We start from the raw sequence: 27,205 nt of genomic DNA on the forward strand, positions 1-27,205 counted from the left end.
GTACAGCCATTTTCAAAATGATTTTTAGCATTATCTTGTAAACTTGAACGTACCCCAACCCCTAGCATTTTCTTTCCTGGTATATCCTAGAGAAACTCTTGCATATAAGCACCATACACATGCAAGGATGTTAACATGTTATTTACAGTAGAAAATTATCGGGAACTGTCCAAATGTCTATCAACATGACAATAGAGAAATAAAATGGAATGTTGTAGTAGTGAAGATGAACCAATCACAGCTACACTGCTATAGCATGGTTGAAATCTTAAAAACATAATAGTGAAAAAAGCAGGTCACAAAAGAATCCACATAGCTAAATACCACTTTTTAAAAGTTTATGAACAAGCAAAGCTTAATTTAGTGTTTAAGAATACATATGGAGTTATACTATAAGAAGAGCAAAGGAATGATATATGCAGATTTCAGGATAGTGGTTAGTTCTGGTAGGGGTGTAGGAAGAGGCAGATGAGGGGATAAGAAAGAGGCATGGGGGTTAATACAGGTATGTTGAGGATGTTCTAGTTCTGAGGCTAGGTAGTAAAGTCCTGAGGCATTTATTGTTATGCTTCCAATTTATGTGTATGTGACTTCCTTTTGTATGTCTCCAGTAGTAGATAATTTGAAAATCCAATCATAAGAATTATTTTTAACTAGGGAAACTTCTAGTTTGTAGTTTATAATTACCATATTGCAAATTCCTTGAGGGTACCTGTTTGGCACAAACAATGTATCAATAGTGATTTGATAAATGAAAACTTTTGTAACGTGTGTACACTGATACTTCTAGTGTCCCTGAAAAAAACATAGAAAAGATTGATGTCATATGTAGTCCTCTTATCACTTTGTCTTAATGTGCTTAGGATAGCCTTTTTTTCCCACAGAATACAGCTAAACCACAGTCCTACTTCATGAGAAATATCAAATTAATGGGATCTGAATGAATGTGCTTTTACTAATCTGTATGAAATTGATGCCTATCTGTGTAGAAACTCATCATTTGCTCTAGCATGTATAATTCCTTTCTTGGAAGGGCCTGATGGAGGAATTAGGAGATTCAGTTTATGCTGTGAAAATATTCTTTCTGAGCCCCATTCACCTGTTCTGAATATAAAGTCAAAATATTACACCATATAATAAGTATGGTAAGTGGATACTTTGAAAGGGGGAGAGGAGAAAGCTGTAGAAAAAAAGATCATTTTCTAGAGAATAATCTCTCTCACCCTTTTTCCCAAGGAGATTTTTTTTTTTTGTCAAACAATAGGATTAGGGTAAGTAGCATTGATCTGTGTGCATATAGACTTGAAAGCTGCCCAGCAGACCAAGAAGAGACTGACAAGGAGACACATTCATGCCATACAATACAAGTTTTTGAGGTCAGAAATATTTAACAGTTATCCAGAAGGCACTATTGGTCCTGAGACTGAACTAGTCAGTGGATTTGGCAGTAAAAGCAGAGTGGACAACAAAATCAGAAGGGATCTTGAACAGTGATGTCTTAGGTTTTGTGGCCAGTGGGCCAAAGATGGGCCGTCTTAAAAGTCTGAAGTGTGGGTAATGAGGTCTTACCTTGGGATGATATTGCCAAAGGTATGGTCGCTTGGGGATTTAAAGAATCATTAGATGTTTCTGGTGCTGCTGTGGAGGAGAGGGTAGGAGACAAATGAGGAAGGGGAGCCTTTTCAGCAGCAAGAGAGAGCATGGCACTAAGAGAGTTCACAAGGAGGACCAAGCTCAGGGCGGGATAACAACATGCAACTGTGTAGAGCCCAGTAAAGCCCACAGCCAGGGCTACTGAAGTATCAGGGTAGCAAACTTGTATGATGCAAGGAGATTTCTTAAAGGATGTTTTATGATTATCTAAACCTTGGGATGGAGTGTAAGGGGATGGTGTCCTAACAAGTTAAAGATGTTTAGGATTGGATTGAAAGTAAAAAGGTAAAATATTCTATTCCCCAGCAAATGCATCCTTTGTTTTTATTTTCTGGATTTTTCCTTCACTAAGCAATAGAAAACAATTGAACTAATATGAAGGAAGCCCCTGCTTCAGGTGACTCTGTCTTAGAAAGGAATATGGTATTTAGAAAAGGGATCCTAGTCATGTTCTTTGGGTTGATGCTGACATTTACACCTCTGCCTTGAGTGAGCTCCTGAAGTTGGAAACCTAATGGCAGTTGAGCTTGGTTCAAGAAGGGTCATCATCTAATTAAACTTATAAGCTTTTGCACAGCAAAGGAAATCATAAACAAAATGAAAAGACAGCATTATGGACTGGGAGAAAACATTTGCAAATGATGCAACTGACAAGGGCTTAATTTCCAGAATATAAAAACAGCTCATACAACTCAGTATCAAAAAACAAACAACCCAATTGAAAAATGGACAGAAGACCTAAAGACACATTTCTCCATAGACATACAGATGGCCAACAGGCACATGAAAAGATGCTCAATATTGCTAATTATCAGAGAAATGAAAATCCACACTATAATGGGGTATCACCTCATACCAGTTAGAATGGCCATCATTCAAAAGTCCACAAATGATAAATGTTGGAGAGGGTGTGGAGAAAAGGGAAACCTTCTACATTGTTGGTGGGTACAGTCACTATTGGGAAAACAGTATGGAGGTACCTTGAAAACTAAAAATAGACTTACCATATGATCCAGCAATACAATCCGTGGGCATATATCTAGAGAAAACTCCACCTGGAAAAGATACATGCACCACAGTGTTCATAGCAGCACTGTATACAATAGCCAAACATGGAAGCAACCTAAATGTCCACTGACAGAGGAATGGATTAAGAAGTTATCTGGATAAAAAAGAATGACATAATGCCATTTGCTGCAACATAGATGGACCTAGAGATTATCATACTAAGTGGAGAAAGTCAGAGAAAGACAAGTATCATATGATACCACTTATACGTGGAATCTAAAAAAAAAATGACACAAATGAAGTTATTTACAAAACAAAGAGAATCACAGACATAGAAAACAAACTTATGGTTACTAGGAGGGAAAGAAGGGAAGGAGGGATAAATTGGGAGTTTAGGATTGGCAGATACAGACTACTATGTACAGAATAGATAAACAGGGTCCTACTATATAGCACAGGGAACTATATTCAATGGCTTGTTGCAATCTATAATGAAAAAATATGAAAAAGGAGATATAGATATAGGTATAGATATAACTACGCTGTACACCAGAAACTAATACAGCATTGTAAATCAACTGCTCTTCAATAAAAAGAAGAAGGGTCATCAACGTTGGACGCACTGCAGCTACTCCCATTCCTAGGGAGGACGCTGGACCTGGGGGTGGAGAGCTGTGGGATTATTAGTGGAGATGGGTCCTCGGAGGCATTATTGCTTTTTTTGACTGGTGTCTTCCAATGTGTAGGCCTTTGCTTCAAGATCATGGGTGTCTTAGATACTCAGTTGGCTCAAGTGAGTCGATTTAAGAGTTATAAAAATGCTCCCATTCCCTCTGGGTAACTCAGTAACCAGGAGAATGACTCTAAGTCTGAAGGTCTCTCAAACAATCACTGACATGCCCAGATTAGTCTGGGAGCAGAAGACAAAGGTAAGGAAAAAGCACCAGATCTATAAGAAAATCTAAGATCCTAATTGTAAGGTAATAATCTAATCTTATTCAAATTCTTTCTTAAAACAGAAGGGTAATGATTGAAGATTGATTGCCTATGCAGTATAAGATTTTATCTTAAACCCAAGATTTGTAATTGCTAGAATGTAAGTTGTCATGTCAGGAAATTTCAGTATTCCAGTCTTGGGAAGAGTAGTTGTCTCTTCCCAGGGTTAATCTTTTCCACTTCAAGACTGCAATTCTGTGCACAGTTCCCGGGCGTTTGGATACAATGGTGGTTTTGTAATCTTATCCCTCTTGGTCACAGTGGCCCTACAGTGGACCTGACAAAACACTGAATAGACTTAAGTAAAGTTCTGCTGACTGCACAGTTAAGGAATGATTAATAGCAAAACAGCCAGATCCGCCCAGTAATTGCACCAGAGCTCATCTTCTCAGTTTCTCACATTTTTTATTAAAACGGTAGATGGATTTTTCTGCTTTCACAGCTTCTTCAGTGTAAGTTGATGCATTTCTTTCCTGGCATCAGCAGCAGCCTGTGGTTGTCAAGTTGAATTCCTGTTACTCTGTGTTTGTGTGAGTGTGTGCACATGTGTGAGTGTGTGCACATGCATGTGTGTGCTCATGCATGGGCTATGGTGCTGAAGTTATGGACTTGAGTGCTAGGAAACTCTGGTTTTATTTTTGTTCTCTGCGCTCACAATCCAGATAACATAGTGAAAACCACAGCCTCTTTGACCTTTTAAATTCTGCAACAACGTTTCTTTTAATTCCTCAAAGGTCTCTGAGAGTGTTTTGTCATTGTTGCTGGGTCAGCCTGGGAGGCACTGTATGATGTAGTGATTAGGATCACTGGTGCTGGATGCAAACAAATTGGTGAGTGCAGAGAAATTGCTTCTCGGTAGTGTTCTCTCACTTGCTTGAATATGGCTGTTGTGAGCTTCAAATGAGAACGTGTCTGTACCAGAAAACCAGCATCTTCCAGCAAGATGACAGCTTGTCTCTGACAATTATGAATCCTAATGTTCTTTCAACACAAGATTATACACATGGTAATACATCTGACATTAATCTCTAATCACTACCTTTCTGGTTCAAGAGAGAATTCAGAAGAGCTCAGTTAAATACTTTAAAGGTAGTGTTTAAAGTATATGTATATGGTTCTGGTCCCTTCTTTTTCTGCCTTCTTCCGCTAAAATTCTTGGGGTCCACAGTGGGCCTCAGTGACTGACATTGGAGGCTTTCACACGAACCCTGCATTTGTTGCGTGAATAGATAAATTCATTAATATTGCCACTATATTATCAGTCAACGATAAAGCCTCGATGACCCATCTTATCTCCAAGACATATTCCAAATGTCCATTTATTCAGTCTTTGTTTTGGACCAATTATGGAGATTTTTATTTAAAAACATTCTGCCATTGTAACCAGCCTCTGTTTTCTGGGACACGCCCTCTCAAAAGCCTGCATTAATGTTTGAGGAATTATGTTCTCCTCAATTTGCCACAAAATAAGAAAAATGTGCATCATAATTTTCTATTACTCCTTTTTCTAAAATGTAGCAATTTTTTTTGCACTTTGGACAGAGAGGCATCGCTAAGCTTCTTTTTCCTTGTAATCATGGAGAGCAGTAAAAACCTGACAGAGAGTAAGTGTGGTTTGTTTTCTCAACAGTGGCTGTTATTCAGAGTTACGGGCATTTCATCATTATCGCTGCATTTGTAATATGGCCCTTAACGGCCGGTGTTCAGTTAACAAAGGAAAATACCAGGTGTGAATGAAGTCAGTAAAAAGAAGATGTTCACTATGGGGAAGCTAATTATCTAACAAAAATGTCTAATAGGATTTCTTGGAGATCTCAATGCAAGGACCATTTTGAAGTTGATACTGGGAAAAGAGACTACATTATGAGAGACAAAATAAGCAAACGCTTTATCTGATCATTCTTTGATGTTTAGGTTATTTGTATTCTGCCAGGTTCTTAAAATGATTTAAGATATCTTACAAAGATCCATATATGGTAGCAAGATAAAATCAATTGAAAATGAGAATGAAGAATGAAGTGAAGGAAAAGTAAAGATAGGAAATTCAGTGGTGCCTGGAATTACCTTATTACAAAAAAATAAGGTGTGAAATCTTATGCCTTTGCCAGGCAAGGTCCCCAAAATTGCCTTAAACCTTCCTGTTGGCCAGGGTTAAAGGGAACATGATCTCCGGTGCAGTTCACAGTATTAGTAATACAATGAGACATTCCTTCCATGGATATTTGTAGAGAAGGCGTTTTGATATGTAGTTAATGACATTGTCAACAACGAGATAAGCAAACACAATTTTAAAAATTATGACAAAACACATATAACATAAAATTTACTATTTTAACTATTTTAAAGTGTAACATTAAGTGGCATTAAATACATTCATATCATTGTGCAACTCTCACAACTATCTAGTCCAGAATCTTTTGTAAAATGAAAACCCCAGACCCACTGGGTAGTCCCCTGGCAACCACCAATCTCCTGTCTGTCTTAACAATCTTCTTATAGTAAATATGATAAGCACTTTTATAACCCTGTGTATTATAATGCCGCAGATAAAACAGGCAGCGTACTGTTTTCATATTTATGTTCAAGTGTTTTATAATTTTGACTGTGTAGGAAAATGGACTTGACAAAAGTGCAGGTGGATAGCCTCCCTCACCTCTGAAAACACTAAGAGGAATACCTGGGGAGAATTGTTCTACTTAAGTGATTGGGTTGGATGAATTCTATAGAGGGACATTCACTAGGGTACTAAGGGGGGTTGGTTAGTTTGGAGAAAAAGAAAGACTTGGATCGAGTTTGTTGAAGAATGGCTTATAGACAAGAATTACCTAACCATCCTTGCATTTATTACGATCCTGAGGGTCAACTGAATTCCTATTGTTGGTGAGGCTAAGCTAATGTGAGGGAGAGAGGGAAGCCACATCGGTTGCCCTGAAGGAAAAAGAAGTAAAAATTTGGAAAGTGAAATAAGTATGACTCAGCCATTGAGCTAAATTCCAGACGAGCAAGGTTTTGGGGAAGGGAGGTGGGATAGATGGGATTAGTAACCTTTAAAACCATTGTGGGACTCAGTGTGTAGGTTGGGTTCTTTAATTTTTGCTTCTAATAATTAGCCAAGAAGAAAGCCTGGTTGATTTTGTCTTGCTCCAGTATTTACTCTGAGTTTTGAATAATAAATAAAAGTGGGCATTTGAGAGTAAAGAAGCAGCATGAGTCAAGATATGGAGACACTGCACTTTAGGTTACACAGAATCATCTTTGATTCTTTCTCTCTCTTTTTGTTTTTCAGCTACACATCCAGTCATTTGATAAGTTTTGCTTGCTTGATATCTTCAGTGTTTTTCTTATACATGATCTCTCTTTCTGTTATAGTGTCATGACTCTAGTTCAAGATCTTGGCATCTTTTGCCTGAATGACTACTGTAGCTTTCTATCTGGTCTTCCACTTTTCAAGCTCTTGACCATTTAATTCTTTTTTCAGACTGTTGCTGGAATAAATGTCTTAAAAGACTGTTTAAGCCACTCCACTCATAGCATTTTTCTATTCATAAGCCTGCAATATAAGGAGTATATGTCATTAAAAATAAAAAGAAGTATATGGTAATGATGCAATCAAAATTAGCTGAGAAAGAAGGCTTATTCAAAAAGTTGAGCTTGGGCATGGGTTGTTTGCTTAGGGAAAAAACGCTACTTAAATCCTTATTATATGTCATAGTAAACTGTGGATGTATTAATGAAATAATAAAAGCACTTGAAGAAGGTAAAGGTGAATATTTTTCTGATTGAAGATTAGGTAAGAGACTTTCTAATAGGAGAAAAAAATGATTTGACAACATAAGAATTTAAATTCTGAGGCTCAAAAATATAAATGAAAAGATATGCATGAAATCGGTCAAAATGCATAATGAATATGAGAGACTCCTGCCTTTTTATCCTCTAGTCCCAGCCACACTTACCTTGTGGCAGTTACTAGAAGTAGTCAGACTCCTCCTTTGCATGTGTTGTTCCCTCCGCATGGAATGCTCTTCCTGCACATTCCCACATGACTGGTGCTTCCTCATTCTTTATTTCTTGGGTCAAGTCTTCTTAGAAAGGTCTTCCCTGCTAACCTGCTATAAAGTAGCTAGCCCTCACTATCTGACTCTTTATGACTTACACACTGTCACGTTACTTGTTTTGTGTTCTTCATAGCTGCTATCACTAATGGAAATCATCTTAATTGTTAGTGTTCTAATCTGTCCTCTAGAATGCAAGCCACATGAATGTATGGATCTCATGTCCTGTTCAGTGGCAACTAGACTTCTTTTTGAAACATGATAGGTACTTAGTAAGTGTTTGTTGAATGCATATGTGTGTGTGTGTGTGTGTGTGTGTGTGTGTGTGTGTGTGTGTGGATAAAAAGATTAGAAGGCTACATAAGAAAATACAGTGGTGGTCTCCCATCCAAGTACTAACCAGGCCCGACCCTGCTTAGCTTCCGAGATCAGACGAGATTGGGTGCGTTCAGGGTGGTATGGCCGTAGACTGGATTATTTCTAGGTGGAATTTTGTAGATGACTAAATTTCTCTTTTTTAAACTTTTTTGTCTTTCCCAAACTTTCTGAAATGAGTGTGCATTACTTTGTCAGAATTATAACTAAGTAGGATTTAATAGAAGCCGTATTTTATTAAACAATAGCATCTATAGTGTCAGATCATTAATCTCAATTAGTGTTGACAAAAGATGATCAACTATGCAGATTATAAAGAATAAATTTCCTAGAAACAAGAGTGTCAGCTTGCTTCCTCTTAAAGTATTCACACATTTAACACATCCAGTTAGCATAATGGAATAATGAAGAAATTGAGCCAAAAAGCACCATCCAAATTGGATCTTCTTTTAAGATTCTAAAATAAAACTCTTCAAATAAGAAGAAAAATAATTTTAAAAAATCAAGTTTCACTGCCTAGTTTCAAAAAATGTTTGCCAGGGGTTTAGTCTCCTTAAATCTTCCAGACGTTATAAAGGGCAGTTGAGGAAAAGGCCTGGATATAAAATAGTTTGAAAAATATCACCATGAAACTATCTGCACTGCCATCTGTAGAGACATCATGACTCTGGAAAGGCCTGTCGTATATTAACCTTGTTTAAATGGAGCAGTTCGACATGGGGAAAAAAGCATCAGTCATTTCCCCCCAGAATGCACATTTGTTTTTGAGCACGACTAAGACTTGGTCAGGTTTTTTATATGAAGTGATGATACTTTAAATGACCTCAAATGGTCAAATTGTTAGGAGCAAAAGTGAAACAAGATGAAGCAACCTTGTGTTTCATTTACTCATGAAATCTTTATTCATGATATGAATCAGACACTGTTGAGTATTGGGGATGTGGTGGTGAATAAGACATATGATACTTATCTTCATGGAGCTTACCTTCTAGTGGAGGGAACACAATAAACAAGCCAAATAGGTGCCAATTGTGATATATTCTGGAGAAGAAATATTTCCATAAATAATAAAAGGGTAAGAAGCAATAGGTAGATAGAGAGAGAGGGAAGACTTCTTCAAGGACATGACATTTAGGCTGAGACCTAAAAGGAAGAGAAGGAGCTAGCTACTTTTAGAGCCAAAAAGGTGTCCATTCCCAATGCAGAAATACCTAGGAAATGTCAGAATCCTGTATGATTAAACAAAATGAGCAGTGGAATCCTGAGATGAAGTTGGAAAAGTAGACAGAGGCCAGGTCACATAGGATACTGTAGTATTTAATTTTAAATACCACAGGAAGCCACTAAAGCATTTTAATCAGGGGGGTGACAGGATTTAACATACGATAGGAAGCCAATAAACTGTTTTAATGGGGAAATGGCAGATCCAATTTTAAATGATCATTCTTGTCACTACAAGGAGATTGAATTTTAAGGGGACAGAAGTAAAAGCAGGAGGCTGAGTCAGGAGGCGACTGTAGTCATCCAGAAGAAAGGCTAGTGTTGAACCCTAGTATTAGCAGTGGAGACAGAGAGAAGTGGTCTGATCCAGGATATGTTTTGGCAGTATATTCACTTGGAATGCTGTGGGACTGGATGCAGGAATTTAGAAAAAAGTCAGATTGAGTCCCAAGCTCTGGCTTGACCATCTAGTGGCAAAGCATAGGATGGGGAAATCGGCAGAGGAACAGAGCTTTTTTGTGAGAGTGGTGGGGAATTAATTTTGGTACTTTAAAATCAAGATGGCTTAAAAAATATTCAAGTGAAGATACTGATTAAGCAGTGAAGATTCCAATTCAGATGATCAAACACCAGCTAGATCTTACTGTATAGCACAGGGGACTATTTTCAATATCTTGTAGTAACCTATAATAAAAAAGAATATGAAAAAAATATGTATAATTGAATCACTACACTGTACACCAGAAACTAACATAATACTATAACTCAATTCTACTTCAGTTTAACAAAAGTCAAACAAAATCTTGCGTTTTCAGTAATATTTTGTCACAGACACTTAACCCTCCACCCATGTTCTCTTGGATCCCTTTACCTTTCTTGAGTACCCTGGCTCTAGCATACTTTCTCTCCCGTCAGCCAGCACCTGGATCCATTTGTTGGATGGCTGCCCTAAGGCTGCTGGACCCTGCTTTGTCTGCCTGGATGGAGAGTAGGAAGTGCTTTCAGGGGTCACTTGGGGGAAACGTTAACCAATAATTAAACACTGTGGGAATATAAATATTCCATCTCCATTTCTTTAAGTTGGGAAATTCATCCATATGCATCCCCTGGAGGAACTCCTCCAGATCCCCCCCAGTAGCCAGAGCTCATTGCAGGACTTCTCCTTGATATGGTATCCTTGCTTGGCTTCCTGTGCTTTCTTATCCTGCTTTTCCACTCTTCTACCAGTTTTCCTTGAGAAATTCCCTAATAAAACACTTAACACTTTATCATCATCTCATGGTCTCCCTCTGGGGAACACAACTTAAAACGTGTGTGTGTGTATATATATGTATTTTAACCAAACATCAACCTGGTCTATCATTGTCCAGCTCCATTATGAAATAAAAACCACAGAGCTCAAACACTGTCTTAATCATTTATGACATACTCAAAGTGGTTTTCTTTGCTTTATTTAGTTTCCATTAAATGAAAAAATATATTTAAGTGCATATGAAAAATTGATTATATTCATTACATACCTCAAAAACATTTTCTAATTTTTTTCCTAAAATGGAGCAAATTAAGGAAAGCAGAAGTGGAAGAATAACTATAGTATTTTATTTTATTTTATTTATTTTTATTAAAAATTAAAAAAATTTTTTCTTTATTTACTTTTTTTAAATGGAGGTACTGGAGATTGAACCCAGGACCTTGTGCATACTAAGCACGCACTCTACCACTGAGCTGTACCCTCCCCCCATAACTGTAGTATTTTACTAGTAAACATTTCTGCAGTTATGTGTACCTGTAGTTTACTTGGTTGAATTTCACATATTTGTTATTGCTTTAGATTTGGGCTTTGTTTAAACAAATAATTCATTTCTTGCATTTCAACTTATTTAGAAGCTGAGTTCTGACATTTTCTAAGCCATTCTCGATTCTGTTAAAGACAGCAGGTGCCATGCCAACAGGAAAGGCCGCCTTGGCTCTATTGATGATGTCATCGTCACTGTGGTTAGTCTTAAAATCTTGCCATCAACTCTCCTTCTAATCAGTCACTGAGTCCCATTCTTTACATAATGACAATATCTCTGCCATATTTATCTTATTGTCTCTGCCTACTGGCTCCACCCTATTTCCAGCAAATACCTCTTGGTCAGGCTTTCACAGTAGCCTTCTAATTGATTCTCCTTCATTCAGTCATTTCTCCTTCCCATCTAACCTATACTGGAGGTAGGAAGGGGGCTGAATATTCTTCCTGAAGCTCAGTACCCAGACCTTCACAAACTCTGCATTGTCAGCAGAGTCACTTCCCACACCAGTCAAAGCCCTGGATCAACTTAGGTATTGGCTGAGGTGTTGGACCAGATGCCCTCTAAGTTTCCTTATGTGTTAGTTTCCTATCCCTGGTATAACAAATTACCACAAACATGGTGACTTAAAACAACATAACTTTGTTTTCCTATAGTTCTGGAGGTGGGAAGTTTAAAATGGGTCTCATTGGGCTAAAATCAAGGTGCTGGAAGGGTAGCATTCCGTCTGAAGTTTCCAGGGCAGTATCTCTTTTCTTGACTTTCCTAGGTTTTAGAGGCCACTTGCATTCCTTGAACTGTGGCCCATTTCTTTATCTTCAAAGCCAGAATGTCAGACTGAGTCCTCTTGCTACCGTCTCTTTGGTTCTCCTTCTGCTTCCCCCAGGCTGACCCATATGATGACATCAGATAATCTCTCTTGCCCTTTCCTCCTGGTTAAGTTAATGGGAGGATCCACCAGGAGATGGAAGAGTGAGCTTTGAGTCTTTATTTTTCTGGCTTCCTTCCTGATGATGTCTGTAGGCTGGGTGTCACCCCTCTTCCAAATACCATACTCTTGTGAGGTGGCCATCTCCATGCACCTTTCCTCTCTGGGTTCTGGTAACCACTCTATTCTCATGTCCCTTCAAGCCTAGGATGCTAACGGTTCCTGAATGTGAACAACGTGTCCTGGATTTGCTGGGACTTTCTGGGTTTTAGCACTGAAAGTCCGAATCCCAGGGAAACCCTTGGTTCCAGCCACGCTGAGATAGTTGGCCACCCTACTTTTAGCAGGCAGTAAATCCTACCCATACCTTTGAAAATGATTTTTTTCCATTATATTCCTTACTTCCCAGTTTGTGTGTCATGAGTTTCCTGTTGGGACTCTGACAAAGCCATGTTATTTTTTTCCTTTTTTTTTTTTTTTGATAAATCCGTGTTTAACATATAACGTATTTAGAATTTATCCTTAACTTATGTACTTTCAAAAGATTACTCTGGCTGTTATATGGAGAACCAAATGACGGCAGTATCGGGGTACATGTGGGGAGACAGAAGGTTGTCAGTAAAGTGTGGTCATGGCTAAACTAAGGCAATGGGAGTGAAGAGGGAGAGAAGCAGGGAGAACTGAGAAATACAAGTGAGGCATATGTAACAGGATATGGCAGTTAATTGGATGTGAGTGAACAGGGATAGAGAAGAGACAAGGATGACATACAGCCTGTTGCTGAGACACTTGGGTGGCCTGTAGTGCCACTCACTGAGACAAGAAGCCCTAGAGAAGGGTTAACTTTTGGTTGAGAAGACTGTGAGTGTAAAGTTTCTCCCTCTGTAGCTTTTATTTTCAAGTTATTAAACAGGCCTCTGTTACAGATTAGGTTCAGTAAAAACCTTATGAATTTGTTAATGTCCTGAGTGTGTATCTGATAGAAAGTGACCATAGTTGTCAGTAGTGCTGTCAAGTCTAGCAAAACCTGGTCTTTTGGGAAACGCTTTCATCACTTTGTGAGTTTCTGGAGGTCTGTCTAGCAGATTAGCCTGTACTTTATGAGGGTAAAAGTGAAAGACCAAGGTTGCACTGGGCTCTCCCTTTGAGATCAGAAGGCTTTAGACAGAATCTTAGAAGGAAGGAAGATTCTGTGAGAGAATGAATCTGACTGCTGTGATGAAATTCGCCCTTCAGCAGTCTGGCTAAGCAGGCAGTGAATAGAAACTTTTGACTTGGTGTGTGACCCACGAGCATATGTAACAAATGACTTTGTGTATCTTGGGAATGTTTGCAACACTTGAATATCTGTGTGTGACGTTTAAATATGAGTAACACTTGGGTAAATCTCAGAGTTAGCCGGAGTCAATAAATGCTTTAATCAGTATACCATGGCATTTATAACTAGTATCAGAGTTCCTCCTAAATCGCTAGGTGGTTATGTCCCATAACACACCACATCCGTGCTTTTCTTCACGTGCTCCCAGCTGCTGCAGATCCCTTCATCTGGAAGCAATTTCTTTTTACTCTGCAATTTCATTGTATTCAACTTGTATATTCCTTATGGTCTTGCCTTTTGTGATGGGGGCAGTTTGTATGCATGCCATTTCTCCTAGATGATGTAACAACTGTCAGACTCAGAGCCCATGAGATTCCTAATGAGTCTCTGGGAGCCTGTCTCTGGGTGGCTCATCAATTCCCATTGGCTGTAATGAAAGTCCTCTCTGTGGCTGCTGGTGTCTGATCTCCACTGCACAACTGGAAGTCTTGATAGCCTGCTTCTCTTGCTCTACTGTTAACCCAGCTACTCCTAATAAGCCTATTGGTTGTAAGGAAGGCCATTATACTCTTTCAGCCTTTTTTAGCTCTCTTTGGATGCCTGGAATGTAAGACTTGTACCCTTGAGCCAGCATGGGAAGGTAATCTCCAGGCATCCCACAGTATCTTACCTCCAGTACTTCTTTCTAAGTCTGGTATCCCATGTCCCACAAATGATCTCCAGATAAGGATCTTATGTTCTCTTTTTTCCCATTTTTTAAATTGTGATAAAATACACATAATGTAAAATAGATCATCTTAACCATTTTGAGTGTACAGTGATATTAAATACATTCACATTCAATCATCTTGACCATTCACCTCCAGAACTCTTTCCATCATGCAAAACTGAAACACTTCACCTGTTAAACAATAACTACCTATTCCCCCTCTCCCACCAGACTCTGGCAACCACCATTCTACTTTCTGTGTCTATGTATTTGACTACTCTAAATACCTCATATAAATTGAATCATACAGATTTGTCTTCTTACGACTGGCTTATTTCACTTAGCATGATGTCCTCAAAGTTTATCCACATTGTAGCATGTGTTAGAATTTCCTTCCTTTTTAAGGCTAAATAATATTCCATTGTATGTTTATACCACATTTTGTTTATCCATTCATCCATCAGTGGACACAGGGGTTACTTCTATGTTTCAGCTATTGAGAATAATGCTGCTATGAACATGGTGCATCTTTACAGTTTCTTTTAATTTAGGTTTGCTTCTTTTTTATCCATGGCAATTCCTGAGAGGCTGGATTTGTTTTACTTTGGTCTCTGTCAATAAGACTCTGAGAAGACGATTTGTGTGTAAGTGATTGAGGAAGTGCTCCCAGGGGACTTAATAAGGCATCAGGGGAAGTAGAACTGGGATTTTAGGAAGTCCCACAGAAGGTAGCATCAGCTTGATCCTACAGGAGAACTTTGGAATGTAGATTATGCTTCGGGGCTTTTACCCAAAGCAAGAGAGCTGAGTTTCATACTCCTGTACTCTTCAATCATCCCATTTGCAGATGTAAACTCCCAGGCACTTCTGGTTTTCTGTGTGGTTGGGCAAAGTGGCTCCAGCAGTCCCAGGGAATTTCTCCAAATTAACGTTGCAAATGTGGGCTATTGGAAGCAAAAGCACACCAGAGCTGGCAAAGGGGCACACAGAAAGAGTAGATGGGTCTGGGAGGATTGGGATAGAGCACCAGCAACGTCCACTTGAGCTTCTTTCTGGGAGTTTACATTCCAGCATCCTGGGCCCAAACCATCACTTAAAATACCCTTTCCATGGCTTTCCTAGGATGCCCATCGAGAATTCATGAAAATATGACTCCTAGTTACCTTCTCTGGTATGTCAGCATTTCTGAGAGGGATGCTTCAGTGAACATCACTACGTAAACTGTCTGAGAGCAGCAATTATATGTTTTCAGTTCTGAGACTCCAACCTCTTGGAGAAGGCTTTGTAAATAACAGTGCACACTGAATTCAAATGAATTTCTGCTTTTTCAGATATAAGATCAATATATTGAATAACACATGAGGGAAACCCTAAACAAAAGCAGAATTAGAACAAAGAAATTAGCCCACATGTGGTTATTGGATTGAAGGTCAGTTTCATCAGTTATATTTCTTGCTTTGAAACCAAGCATTAAGGAAAACAACTTTCTAGGGGACTGTAGGCACATTCTGCTTCACATCGTGAGATCTCCTTGAGCAAATGATCTAGTTGTACTTGGGACTTTTCTTGGTATCCAAAACTCAGAAACCTCAGATCTCATTTTCTAAAGCACTCCTTAGATGTCCATTATTATCTTTGCAGGCCTCCCAACTCCCACTGAAATTAGGTGTGAAGGTTGTTCACAAAGTTATAAGACTGATTTTCCTCTTACCAGCTGTGAAAGGAAAACGTTTTAGGACAATATGGTAGACAAGGGACATTATTGATGTTATTTTATAAACTCATATATATATAACCTTGATTGTATAAGTACACATTTATACCAGTGCTCAGGTTCCAGGGACTTCCTGTTGCTGGCAATGCTGCATGGAGAGGAAGATATTATTAAAATCCACAAATCCATCTCTCCCACCGTGAACATAACTTTTAATTTGACAGTCATAAAAGTCATCAACTATAACCATAACCACCACTTTAAAGATAGAGGAAGTGAGGCAGAGAAAGTTAATGGTATTTCACTGAAGTTATGTTAATACAGTGATAGATCCTGCCATTAACTACAACTTACTCATTTTCACTCAAAAATAAATTTCTTTTGTGGGACATGATTATTATTGATTAGGAATATGGTTAACTTTCCTCAAAAATGGATCTCCTTTCTAGCCTCCATTCTTTCTATTTGCCATATAAATTTTAGCTAATTCAAATGAGTTTTGAAACTCAGAGGTGAGATTGCACCTTATGCTATTGGAGCTTGAGGATCTTTGACTCTTGCAGTTCAGGATATTGAGATAGAACTGCACTGAGTGAAGTTTAAATCAGATTCAGAGTCAACCATTAAGTGATTTTGATGTGCTTTGATCTCGGTCAGGTTCTTTCTGAAGTATTATTCAACCTAATCCGTACAACACTCTTATGAGAAGAGGTTATTGATCCCAGTTTTACAATTGAAGGTGACAGTTGATCTTGACAACAGATATAGTATATAATCATTTTATCATAGTATCCAACACCATCATTCTCCTAATTCCCATGATCATCTGAAAGTTTTCATTTAAGAACCACGTAACTGATGTACATTGATACTTTGTCAAAATGGATAAACGAGGTTTAAAGTGATGACATGATATTAAAAACAGTCCTTAAATATTACGAACATTAGAAGCAGTATCTATAGGATTGGGGAATTTCTAAACATATATTTTGAAGAACAAGGGAAGATAAGAGGAAGCAGAGATTGTGGGAAAAGATATCAGACTGTGGAAGGGCATCCTAGTTAGCTTGTGCCAATGTAACTGAAGTCACCAGTGGAATGTAGGAACAGTGTAATTGTCATACTAAACAAGCACAGTGCGTGGCATATAATAACAAATCAACTCTATTTTAGAGTCCTAGTGTATCCTATGAAGACAGTTCTCTCTTCCTCACCGAGTGAACAACCAAGCAGGACCCATCACTTTTCTAGTTATTCTTTAGTAATAACATAATCCTAAGGTCAGTTGAAGACATAAAACACAGTTCAATAATTAAAATATCTAGTCCACTGTCATACTAAAAACCTCATTCATCAATCTTAGAAGTATTAAAATGTCATGCTTCAATCTTGATTTAAAGTTGAGACTTTTCTCCCTCCCCAACTGGGTTATCTTTAAGGGAGAAAAACTGTAGCTGAAGAAGAGAAAAATATGATGAGTTTCTTTCTCTCTTTCTCCATCTAGCACATATACTCCTCTTCTATTAGGCTAACCTTAGTTTCTGAGCACTGAGGATTGGACCACAAGGAGAGACATGAGATAAGAGGAGAAGTAAAGTTCTTATTAAATGGCACTGTCCTGGTGATGTAGCATCAGTGTCACATGATATGGGCCTCATGTTGACTCTTACTCTCATGGGCACCTTCGTAGGTTCTTTGGTGACTCATCTTCCCGTATTGCAAGGAATTTCTCCCCTGTAATTCCCACGAGGAGGGCAGATGCATGGCTCATACCTTACTTCCTTGATACTAGGCATCTGGCAATAACTGATCTTCTATGAGCCAAATTTCAATAAAGATAACCACATTAAGTATTTTGTGCAGTAATGGGTTTAATATAGGGAATTATTGCTTTAAAATTTGTTGCAAGCACTGAGAGAGAAGATTCCAGGCTGGACTTTAGGAATGGCCATCGGAAAAATATAGAACTGACTCACCAGGAGAGCTACTACCTCTGATATCACTGCAGGAGCTATGGCAGAATTAAGAACCAGCAGCTGCCATTGATCACTGCAAATGTCTTTGGAAACACAGGGAGCTAGAACATGGACATCGTAGCTTTGATACATGGGTCACCATAACATCAGTGCTGCTGCTTCAACCACCTCCACAACTAGTCTTCAATGAGGGAACTGAAGAATGGACACTGCTGCAGAGAAAACTCACAGTCTTTTGACCATGCTTGCTAGCTGGAACAGCCAAATAAGGTATAGGAAAACACATTCTCCTTTATTCCTGCCTTCCAAATCTCAAACAAGTGTTTCTAATTGTCAGAAAAAATTTTATATAGAGAAATATAGCTATAAGAGAGTCTGGGAGGTGATTTTAGCTTTCTAATTTTTCTAACATATATGTGTGTGTGTAAATTATTTTTTCACAATTTTATTAGGTATCATTAACAAATAAAATTGTATATATTTATGGTGTACAATGTGATGTTTTGATATGCATATACATTGTGAAATGACCACAATCAAGCTAATTAACAGATCCATCACCTCACATAATTACTCTTTTTTAATGTAAAGAGAACAGTGTTACCTCCCTCCCTCACTTTCAGTATTTTTGGTATTATATTTTACCTCTTCATGTTTATCCTTTAACTGTTTATTGTAATTATAGCTGCTTTTATAATTCTTTGTCTTTCAATCTTCATGCTACCTTAGTTGTTGATCCTCAGTCCTTACTGTAGTTTGCCTTTCCAAGTAATTTTTCCTTTCCTCTAGATTCTTACTTCTTTTCTGCCTCGCAAAGACCTTTTAACATTTCTTTTAGGGTAGGTTTAGCATGGATGAACTCTTTTAGTTTTTGCTTGTCTGGAAAATTCTTATCTCTCCTTAGATTCTAAATGATAATCTTGCTGAGTTGAGTATCCTAAGATGCAAGGTTTTCCCTTTGGGCACTTTGAATACATTATGCCATTCCCTTCTTGCCTGCAAATTTTCTGCAGAAAAATCAGCTGATAGTTTTGTGAGGATTCCCTTGTATATGACTGTTTTTCTCTTGCTGCCTTTAGAATTCTCTCTTTATCTTTAACTTTTGTAATTTTAATTATATGTCTTGGTTTGGGTCTGTTTAGATTCATCTTATTTGGGAATCCCTGTGTTTCTGTACCTGGATATCTGTTTCCTTCTTCAGATTTGGGAATTTTTCTGCTGTAATCTTCTCAAATTTATTTTTGATCCCCTTCTCTCTCTCTTCTGGGATTCCTATGATACAAATATTAATATGCTTAATGTTATTCTAGAGACCTCTTAAACTGTTTTTATTTTTAAAAATTTATTTTTCTTTTTGCTGTTCTGATTAGGTGATTTCTTTGGTGAAGTATCTGTTCAAATCTTTTGGTGGAAGAGCTGAATTTCACATGGATGCAGGTCACATCTTTCCTCAGGGTGTACTTGCACCTCTCACCTTGGTAGGGGGTGAGGCTAGAGATGGTGTGGCTAGATCCAGAACTGGGTGTGAGGCAGGACTTCCCCTCTGTTGCAGTCACCCCCTGTTGGGGGCTGGGTCTGATCCTAAGTAGCTGGAGCAAAAGCCCTGAGCTTCAGGCCTGAGATGGCTCTGTTTCCTTTAGGTGTGTGCTTTCCCCTCTCCCAACACTGGAACCTTGCCCCAGAGATGGAGAGTGCTGAAGCAAGGGGGGCTCACGTGGGCTTGGATTGTGTTGATCATAGATGGAGATCTGAGCTGTCTCCCATAGGAGACAAAGAGTGCTGAAACAAGTGCACATCAACATTCAAAACATGAAATGACCCATATATCATACTACATTTAACAATGAATGCAAAATGGATCATAGGCTTAAATGTAAAACCTGAAACTATAAAAACTTCTAGAAGTAAACATAGAAAATCTTTGTGATCTTGGTTAAGCACAGATTTCTTAGCTAGGACACATGAAACACAAAACACAAATGACATAAGCATAATAGAAAAATATTAATAAATTAGACTTTATAAGAATTAAAAACTGCTCTCTGACCTCACACCAGTCAGAATGGCCGTCATTCAAAAATCCACAAATGACAAATGCTGGAGAGGCTGTGGAGAAAGGGGAACTCTCCTACACTGCTGGTGGGAATGCAGTTTGGTGCAGCCACTATGGAAAACAGTGTGGAGATTCCTCAAAAGACTAGGAATAGACTTACCGTGTGACCCAGGAATCCCACTCCTGGGCTTGTATCCAGAAGGAAATCTACTTCAGGATGACACCTGCACCCCAGTATTCATAGCAGCACTATTTACAATAGCCAAGACATGGAAACAGCCTAAATGTCCATCAACAGGTGACTGGATAAAGAAGAGGTGGTATATTTATACAATGGAATACTACTCAGCCATAAAAACCGACAACATAATGCCATTTGCAGCAACATGGATGCTCCTGGAGAATGTCATTCTAAGTGAAGTAAGCCAGAAAGAGAAAGAAAAATACCATATGAGATCGCTCATATGTGGAATCTAAAAAACAAAAGCAAACAAACAAACAAAAACAAAGCATAAATACAGGACAGAAATAGACTCACAGACAGAGAATACAGACTTGTGGTTACCAGGGGGGTGGAGGGTGGGAAGGGATGGACTGGGATTTCAAAATTGTAGAATAGATAAACAAGATTACACTGTATAGCACAGGGAAATATACACAAAATGTTACGATAACTCACAGAGAAAAAAATGTGACAATGAGTGTGCATATGTCCATGAATGACTGAAAAATTGTGCTGAACACTGGAATTCGACACAACATTGTAAAATGATTATAAATCAATAAAAAATGTTAAAAAAAAACCCTGCTCTCTGAAAGATACTATTAAAAAATGAAAATCAGGCCATAGACTGAGAGAAGACATTTACAAAACAAATACCAGGATTTGTATTCTGAATATAAGTAAGGAACTTTCAAAACTGAATAGTAAAATGACAAAATCCAGTTTTAAAAATAGGCAAAATATTTGAACAGATACTTCACCAAAGGAAAGTTACTGATGGCTGACTGCAAATAAGCACATTAAAAGATATTTCACATCATTAGTTACTATGGAAATTTATGAAAACACAAACTGAAGCAACAAGATACCACATTTATTAATTAGAATAACAAAAAGGTAAGGAAAGACCCTGCTCCTATACTCTTCCCCTACTGTAACCACAATCTGACAATTCCAAGTGTTGATGATTGTATAAGGATGTGGAACACCTGGAATCTTTATATGCTGCTGTGGGGAATGTAAAATAATATAGCCACTTTGTAAAACAGTTTGGCAGCTTCTTATAAAGATAAACACATTCTTAGTGTAGGGCCAGAAATCCCATTCCTGTGTATTTATCCATGAGAAATGGAAACATATGTCCAAACAAAGATATGTATGCAGATACTTATAGCAACCCAAATGCCCATCTGCTGGCGAATAGATGGACAAATTTTGGCACACCAATCAATGGAACACTATTCATTAATAAAAAGGAACAAAATGCCAATACATGCAACAACTTGACATCCTGAAAAAAGACTTTAGAGACACATTATATCAACAGTTGTTAGGCACTGGGGGCCGAGGGAGGGAATTTAATACAAAAGGGCCTGAGGGAACATTTTGATAGAAATAATCTATATCTTAACTGTGATGATAGTTACAGAAGTGTTTACATTTATTAAAATACATAGAACTGTACACCAAAAGTGAATTTTACTGTATGTAAATTTTAAAAAGTGGTGGGAAATAGTAAAACGATTTAAACATAGAATTAAATCTTAGTTGCAAATTTGGTTACAATATCGTACTCAGAGTGATAATTATTGTAAAAAAGATACTAAAATAAGTAATATTAATCATTTGAAATAAGGAACTGGATTCAAAATCAGAACTTATGCATTGTGTTTTTAAATTGCTAAATTAGAAGAAATAAAAATAAGTATATCTAAGCTTTCAATTCAAGCAGTTGTAAAGAGAATGATAAAATAAGTCGAAGGAGAGCAAGAGGAAGAAATTAATAAAGATAAAAGCAGATTTTAGTGGATTAAAAAATAGGAACAAGAAGATTTGATTAATAAATCCCAAAAATAGTTATTGAGAAAACTATAAAATAAATTGCTGCCCAACTACTGAAGAAATTAAGTTACTCTAGGAATTAGAATAGGATATCACTGCAGATAAAAAGAAGATACAAAATATAAGAGAATAAGATGAAAGTTTTAATGCCACGTTAACTTTTCAATTTAGTTTATTTAAAATAGCATTTATTTTTCCTGATTATTTAGATAATAATTTTCATGGCAGATATATGTGGAAGAAAATACTTAAAATGAAAATCACTTATGATCTTATCAGTAATAACTATCATTAATAATTTGGCATATTATGTTGTTATAAGTATAATCTGCTACCTGTCTATCTCCTTACTTATCTATCTATACATAGTAGTTTTTATAAAAATAGAGTAATTCTCTACATTCTCTATATTTCTATAAGCGGAATTCCTAGATAAAATTAAGTAAAAAGTTTTTTAAGAATTTTTATTTTTTTCTCAAATTGTCTTCTGGAAATAACATAATCGATTATTATTTTGTGAGCAGGGTATAAGTGCCTACTTCTCTACTCAATTGCCAATACGGAGTATTAGATTTTTTTTTCGATCTTTGCAATTTAACATGTGGAAAATGGCATTTAATTTTTAAAATAAATTTTATTCTCTTTAATAACTAAATGTTACATGTTTTTGAAGAAACTGTAGAAAATTCAGGTAAGAGATGAAATTAAGAAAATAAAAGCACCCATAATCCTGTACCTAGAAAAAGTTATGGTGCATGTATATCTATATTCTAAACTTTATTAAAAGGTGAGTATATATGTTTGGTTTTTAAATGATTTTCAGATTTCAGTAGCTCTAAGTCCTGCCCCTTATCTGCCTATATATGAAGTGATCTCTCTCCCTAAATATTTCTGAGAGTCCCCAAGATTACTTATACATGTAAAACAATTATCTCTTAAGACTATATGTTCAGGGATCATTTCTATTGTTCGTAAAACAACTGTCTGTCACCTGTTACTTCCCTTCTGGGATTCCCAGACAGAAGGAAAACATTTTCTTACAGGAAATCAAAGCTTCTGATGGGAGCTCTTTGCTTACCTTTTACTACCATATTTGTCCCTAAGCAATACTCAGAAACATACTGTTGTTCTCCTGCTCTTGGATTATTTATCTCACTGCGTGCCTCTCATCAGACCTCTGACCCCTGACTGCCTGGCCACCTTGGGTTGTTGGCACTGTTGCCACCTCCTCCAACCTGATGTACCTGGGTGGCCACAGATTGCTGTCTTCGTTGTTGTTCTTCTCCAGCTGTCACTGTCTCTGTAGCTCCACCAAATCTGTTGTCCCCTGATTTTCATTGCTCAGGTCTCTTACCAGCCAGGAGGACAGTGCCTTCACCTTCTTTTCTTGTGTTCAGCTCTTTTCAGAGTGGTGTCCCCATGGCAGAGTTGTTTAGATTCCCAGTACACATCTTTTGTTTCTACCAGAGCCCTTTCCTTTCTAGAGGTTTTGGTTACTCTGGGGTTGGGGAAGTTAGAGGGGAGTGAGGTCAGGTGTGGTTAAGCTCACTCTTCTGACCTTCCTTATTCTCTTGCCCCTCCTAATCCTTAGGACCTGCTGCTATTTCTGGTGCAGTGTGCCAGGTTTCCTCCCTCATATTGATGTACTCCTTGGGCCCCCACATTCTTTCTTATGTTGAGTCTGGTGTGGCCTTTCTCAGGGTTTCTCTCCTCACAGATCCTCTGATTTATGTCTGCATATATGATGCCCATTTGTAGACAGGGTTGCCATTGTTTTCTGTGGGCCCAAAGATGAGCAAAGGACCTCTTTATGGTGTCTAAACATTCCATGAAATTTAAACAGCTCTCCAGTATTCTTTTTTTTTTAAATTGAAGTATAGTCAGTTTATTAGGTTATGTCAGTCTCTGGTGTACAGCATAATGTTTCAGTCATATGTATACCAACATATATTTGTTTTCATATTCTTTTTCATTATAGGTTACTACAAGATATTGAATACAGTTCCCTGTGCTATGCAGAGGAAACTTGTTGTTTATATATTTTATATATATTAGTTACTATCTGCAAATCTTGAAATCCTAGTTTATCCCTTCCTACCCTTTTCCTCTGGTAACCATAAGTTTGTTTTCTATGTCTGTGAGTGTGATTATGTTTTGTAAATAAGTTTTTTTTTTTTTAAGATTCCACTTAAGAGCGATGTCATGTGGTATTTTTCTTTCTCTTTTTGGCTTACTTCACTTAGAACGACAATCTCCAGGTCCATCCTAAATGGCACTATTTCATTCTTTTTATGGCTGAGTAGTATTCCATTCTATAAATATATCACAACTTCTTTATCCAGTCATTTGTCGATGAACATTTAAGTTGTTTTCATGTCTTGGCTACTGTAAATAGTGATGCTATGAACATTGGAGTGCATGAATCTTTTTGAATTAGAGTTCCCTCTGGATATATGCCCAGGAGCTGGATCATATGGTAAGTCTATTTTTAGTCTTTTGAGGAATCTCCATACTGTTTTCCATAATGGCTGCACCAAACTGCATTTCCACCAGCAATGCAGGAGGTTTCCCTTTCCCCCACACCCTGTACAGCATTTATCATTTATAGTCTTTTTAATGATGGCCATTCTGACTGGTGTGAGGTGATACCTCATTGTAGTTTTGATATGCATTTCTCTGATAATTAGCAATATTGAGCATTTTTTCATGTGCCTATTGGCCATTTGTACATCTTCATTGGAAAATTGCTTGTTTACATCTTCTGCCTATTTTTGGATTGGGTTGTTTGGGGTTTTTTGTTTGTTTGTTTGTTTGTTATTAAGTTGTATGAACTGTTTTTATATTGTAGAAATTAAGCCCTTGTCAGTTGCATCATTTGCAAATATTTTCTCATATTCCATAGGTTGTCTTTTTATTTTGCTTATGGTTTCCTTTGCTGTGCAAAAGCTTGTAAATTTATTTAGGCCCCATTTCTTTATTTTTGCTTTTATTTCTATTGCCTGGGTAGACTGCCCTAGGAGAACATTGCTAAGATTTATGTCTATGTTTTCTTCTAGGACATTTTTTGGTATTGTCTTATATTTAAGTGTGTAAGCCATTTTGAGTTTATTTTTGTGTATGGTGTGAGGGAGTGTTCATTGATTTCCATGCTGCTATTCCGTTTTCCCAACACTACTTGCTGAAGAGACTGTCTTTTCTCTATTGTATAATCTTGCCTCCTTTGTCAGATTAATTGACAGTAGGTCTATAGGTTTATTTCTGGGCTCTCTATATTTTCCATTGATCCTTATGTCTGTTTTTGTGCCAATACCACACTGTTTTGATTACTGTAGCTCTGTAGTATCTGAAGTCTAGGAGTATTATTCCTCCTGCTTTGTTCTTTTTCTTCAATATTGCATTGGCAATTCTGCATCTTTTTTGATTCTATACAGGGTTTGGAGGAATTATTATTGTTTAAATGGCCACACTACCCAAAGCAACCTACAGATTTAATGTGATCCCTTTCAAATTGCCCAGGACATTTTTCACAGAACTAGAACAAATGATCTAATATTTTTGACAGTCTTTCCCAACAAGTAGTTTAAGAAATTCTGAGGTCTAGAGAAAATGTCCCAAGTTGTTCGTGGTATCAAGAGAAATGATGGTGCCTGCTTAAGTTTATATTAGAGATCAACTGATAAAGTAACTGTTTAAAAAATATCCTTTTAGAAGTGGACGTATAATTCTTGAGTATGTAATTCGTGTACATTGTAGAGATCAAATGAATGTGCTTATGACTCAGTCGCTTAGCCAGACACTGAACTGAACATCAACCACTAGCCATGATGGAGTTGACCATCACACAGCTATAAATTATTTTTATTCATAGTTATAAGAATAGAACTATTACTAATGCTAAACAGTTATTTAAGACCATGACATAAGATACACAGAAACTGATATATATCAAGTTAATAAAGAATATAAAGTATTAATAATTCTCAAATTTTCTTCAATATGAATTTCACCAAATCTGCAAGCTGCATCTGTTTCATCAAAATTCTTATGTAGCACATCGGGAGATATAAGAATAATTAAAAAACCATTATTTAAATAGAGAATGTCAGAATGACTTCTCATGTGTGGGAGTAAAGACTCTTTAACCACATGTGTTACTATTAGAGGAGTGTGCACAAGCAGACAAATGAAACAAAATATGAAAATACTATTTGTGGTTTTTTGTGTATAAAATATAAGAATATCAAACATCTATTATAAAGTAGTTTTTAATCTATTTTATGCTGTAATACATCATTAAATTTAAATTTTATTTTACTCTTGGTTCCCAAGTATCAAAATAGTACACTTTTTAAATTATACTTTTTCTTACATAATTAATCTTCATTAACTAGTATGTATCATTATTAACAGAAAAGAGTCAAAACTTGTTTTTATACATAGTGGGTATATATTATATGTAAGTGTACAATGTGTTGAAGATTCCATTTAAATGGAATTTGTAATACAATATATTTTCAACCTAAAATCATATCATTATAACACGCAGTACAAAAACATGGCAGACCCATTAACAAATATCTAAGGGGTTGAAGATACTCTGTTCAATATGGTGGCAACCAGCTGTACACAGCTATTACAATTTAAATTAATTAAAATAAAATTAAATTAAAAATTTAGTTTCCCATTTACAATAGCCACACCCAAACTGCTCAGTAGTGTGGGTGACTGACTGGTGGGCATCCTATTGGACAGTGCAGTTGTAGAACATAGGATTTGTTAGTTAAGATAGTAGGAAAGGCTGTTTCATATATTCAAATTATTCTTCCTAATATCTTTTCCATTACCGTTTAGAGAGTAGGATTATTGTCTGACCAAGACTAGTCCATTCTGGATGCTAAATACATATAGACGTACTTACTGTATCCCAGTACCAGTAGTAGGAAGAGCAATGCCACCGTATATTTTGATACACTTTACATTATACAAAGTGGTTTTGGGTAAATGCTCTCATTTGAGTTTAAAAACAATTTCAAGAAATTGGCAGTGATTGTTACTTCCATTTTACAGTTGACAAGTCTGAAATCCAAGGAAGTGAAAGGAGTTTTCTAGATGTTATCAGCAATGATATTAATAGATAATATTTTTGATAGTTAATTTTAAATGTTCATTAATAGCTAATGTCTATTGACATTTAATATCATTAGTTGTTAATATTAATAGCTAATATTTCTTGGCACCTCAATGAATTATATAATGTAATTGTCAGAAACCTCTGATTAGATTTCTACATTACTTCCACGTTTTCCTGTTTTACAGATGAGGAAACTGAGGCTTAGGGGAGTTA

General features: G+C 37.0%; 1 protein-coding gene and 1 long non-coding RNA gene across 3 annotated transcripts in view; one reads left to right on the forward strand and one right to left on the reverse strand.

Annotated features, from left to right (window-relative positions):
• PLPPR1 (phospholipid phosphatase related 1) overlaps positions 1-27,205 on the forward strand; it is a 505,983-nt gene that overhangs the window by 145,842 nt on the left and 332,936 nt on the right. The window lies entirely within an intron of this gene.
• LOC140696102 (uncharacterized) overlaps positions 18,955-27,205 on the reverse strand; it is a 46,856-nt gene continuing 38,605 nt past the window's right edge. The window contains exon 7 of the long non-coding RNA XR_012072120.1: positions 18,955-19,015. This is a non-coding gene — a long non-coding RNA (uncharacterized lncRNA). The remainder of the gene's footprint in view (positions 19,016-27,205) is intronic.

Source organism: Vicugna pacos, chromosome 4, assembly GCF_048564905.1.
Source record: "Vicugna pacos chromosome 4, VicPac4, whole genome shotgun sequence".
In the NCBI taxonomy this organism is placed as follows: domain Eukaryota; kingdom Metazoa; phylum Chordata; class Mammalia; order Artiodactyla; family Camelidae; genus Vicugna; species Vicugna pacos.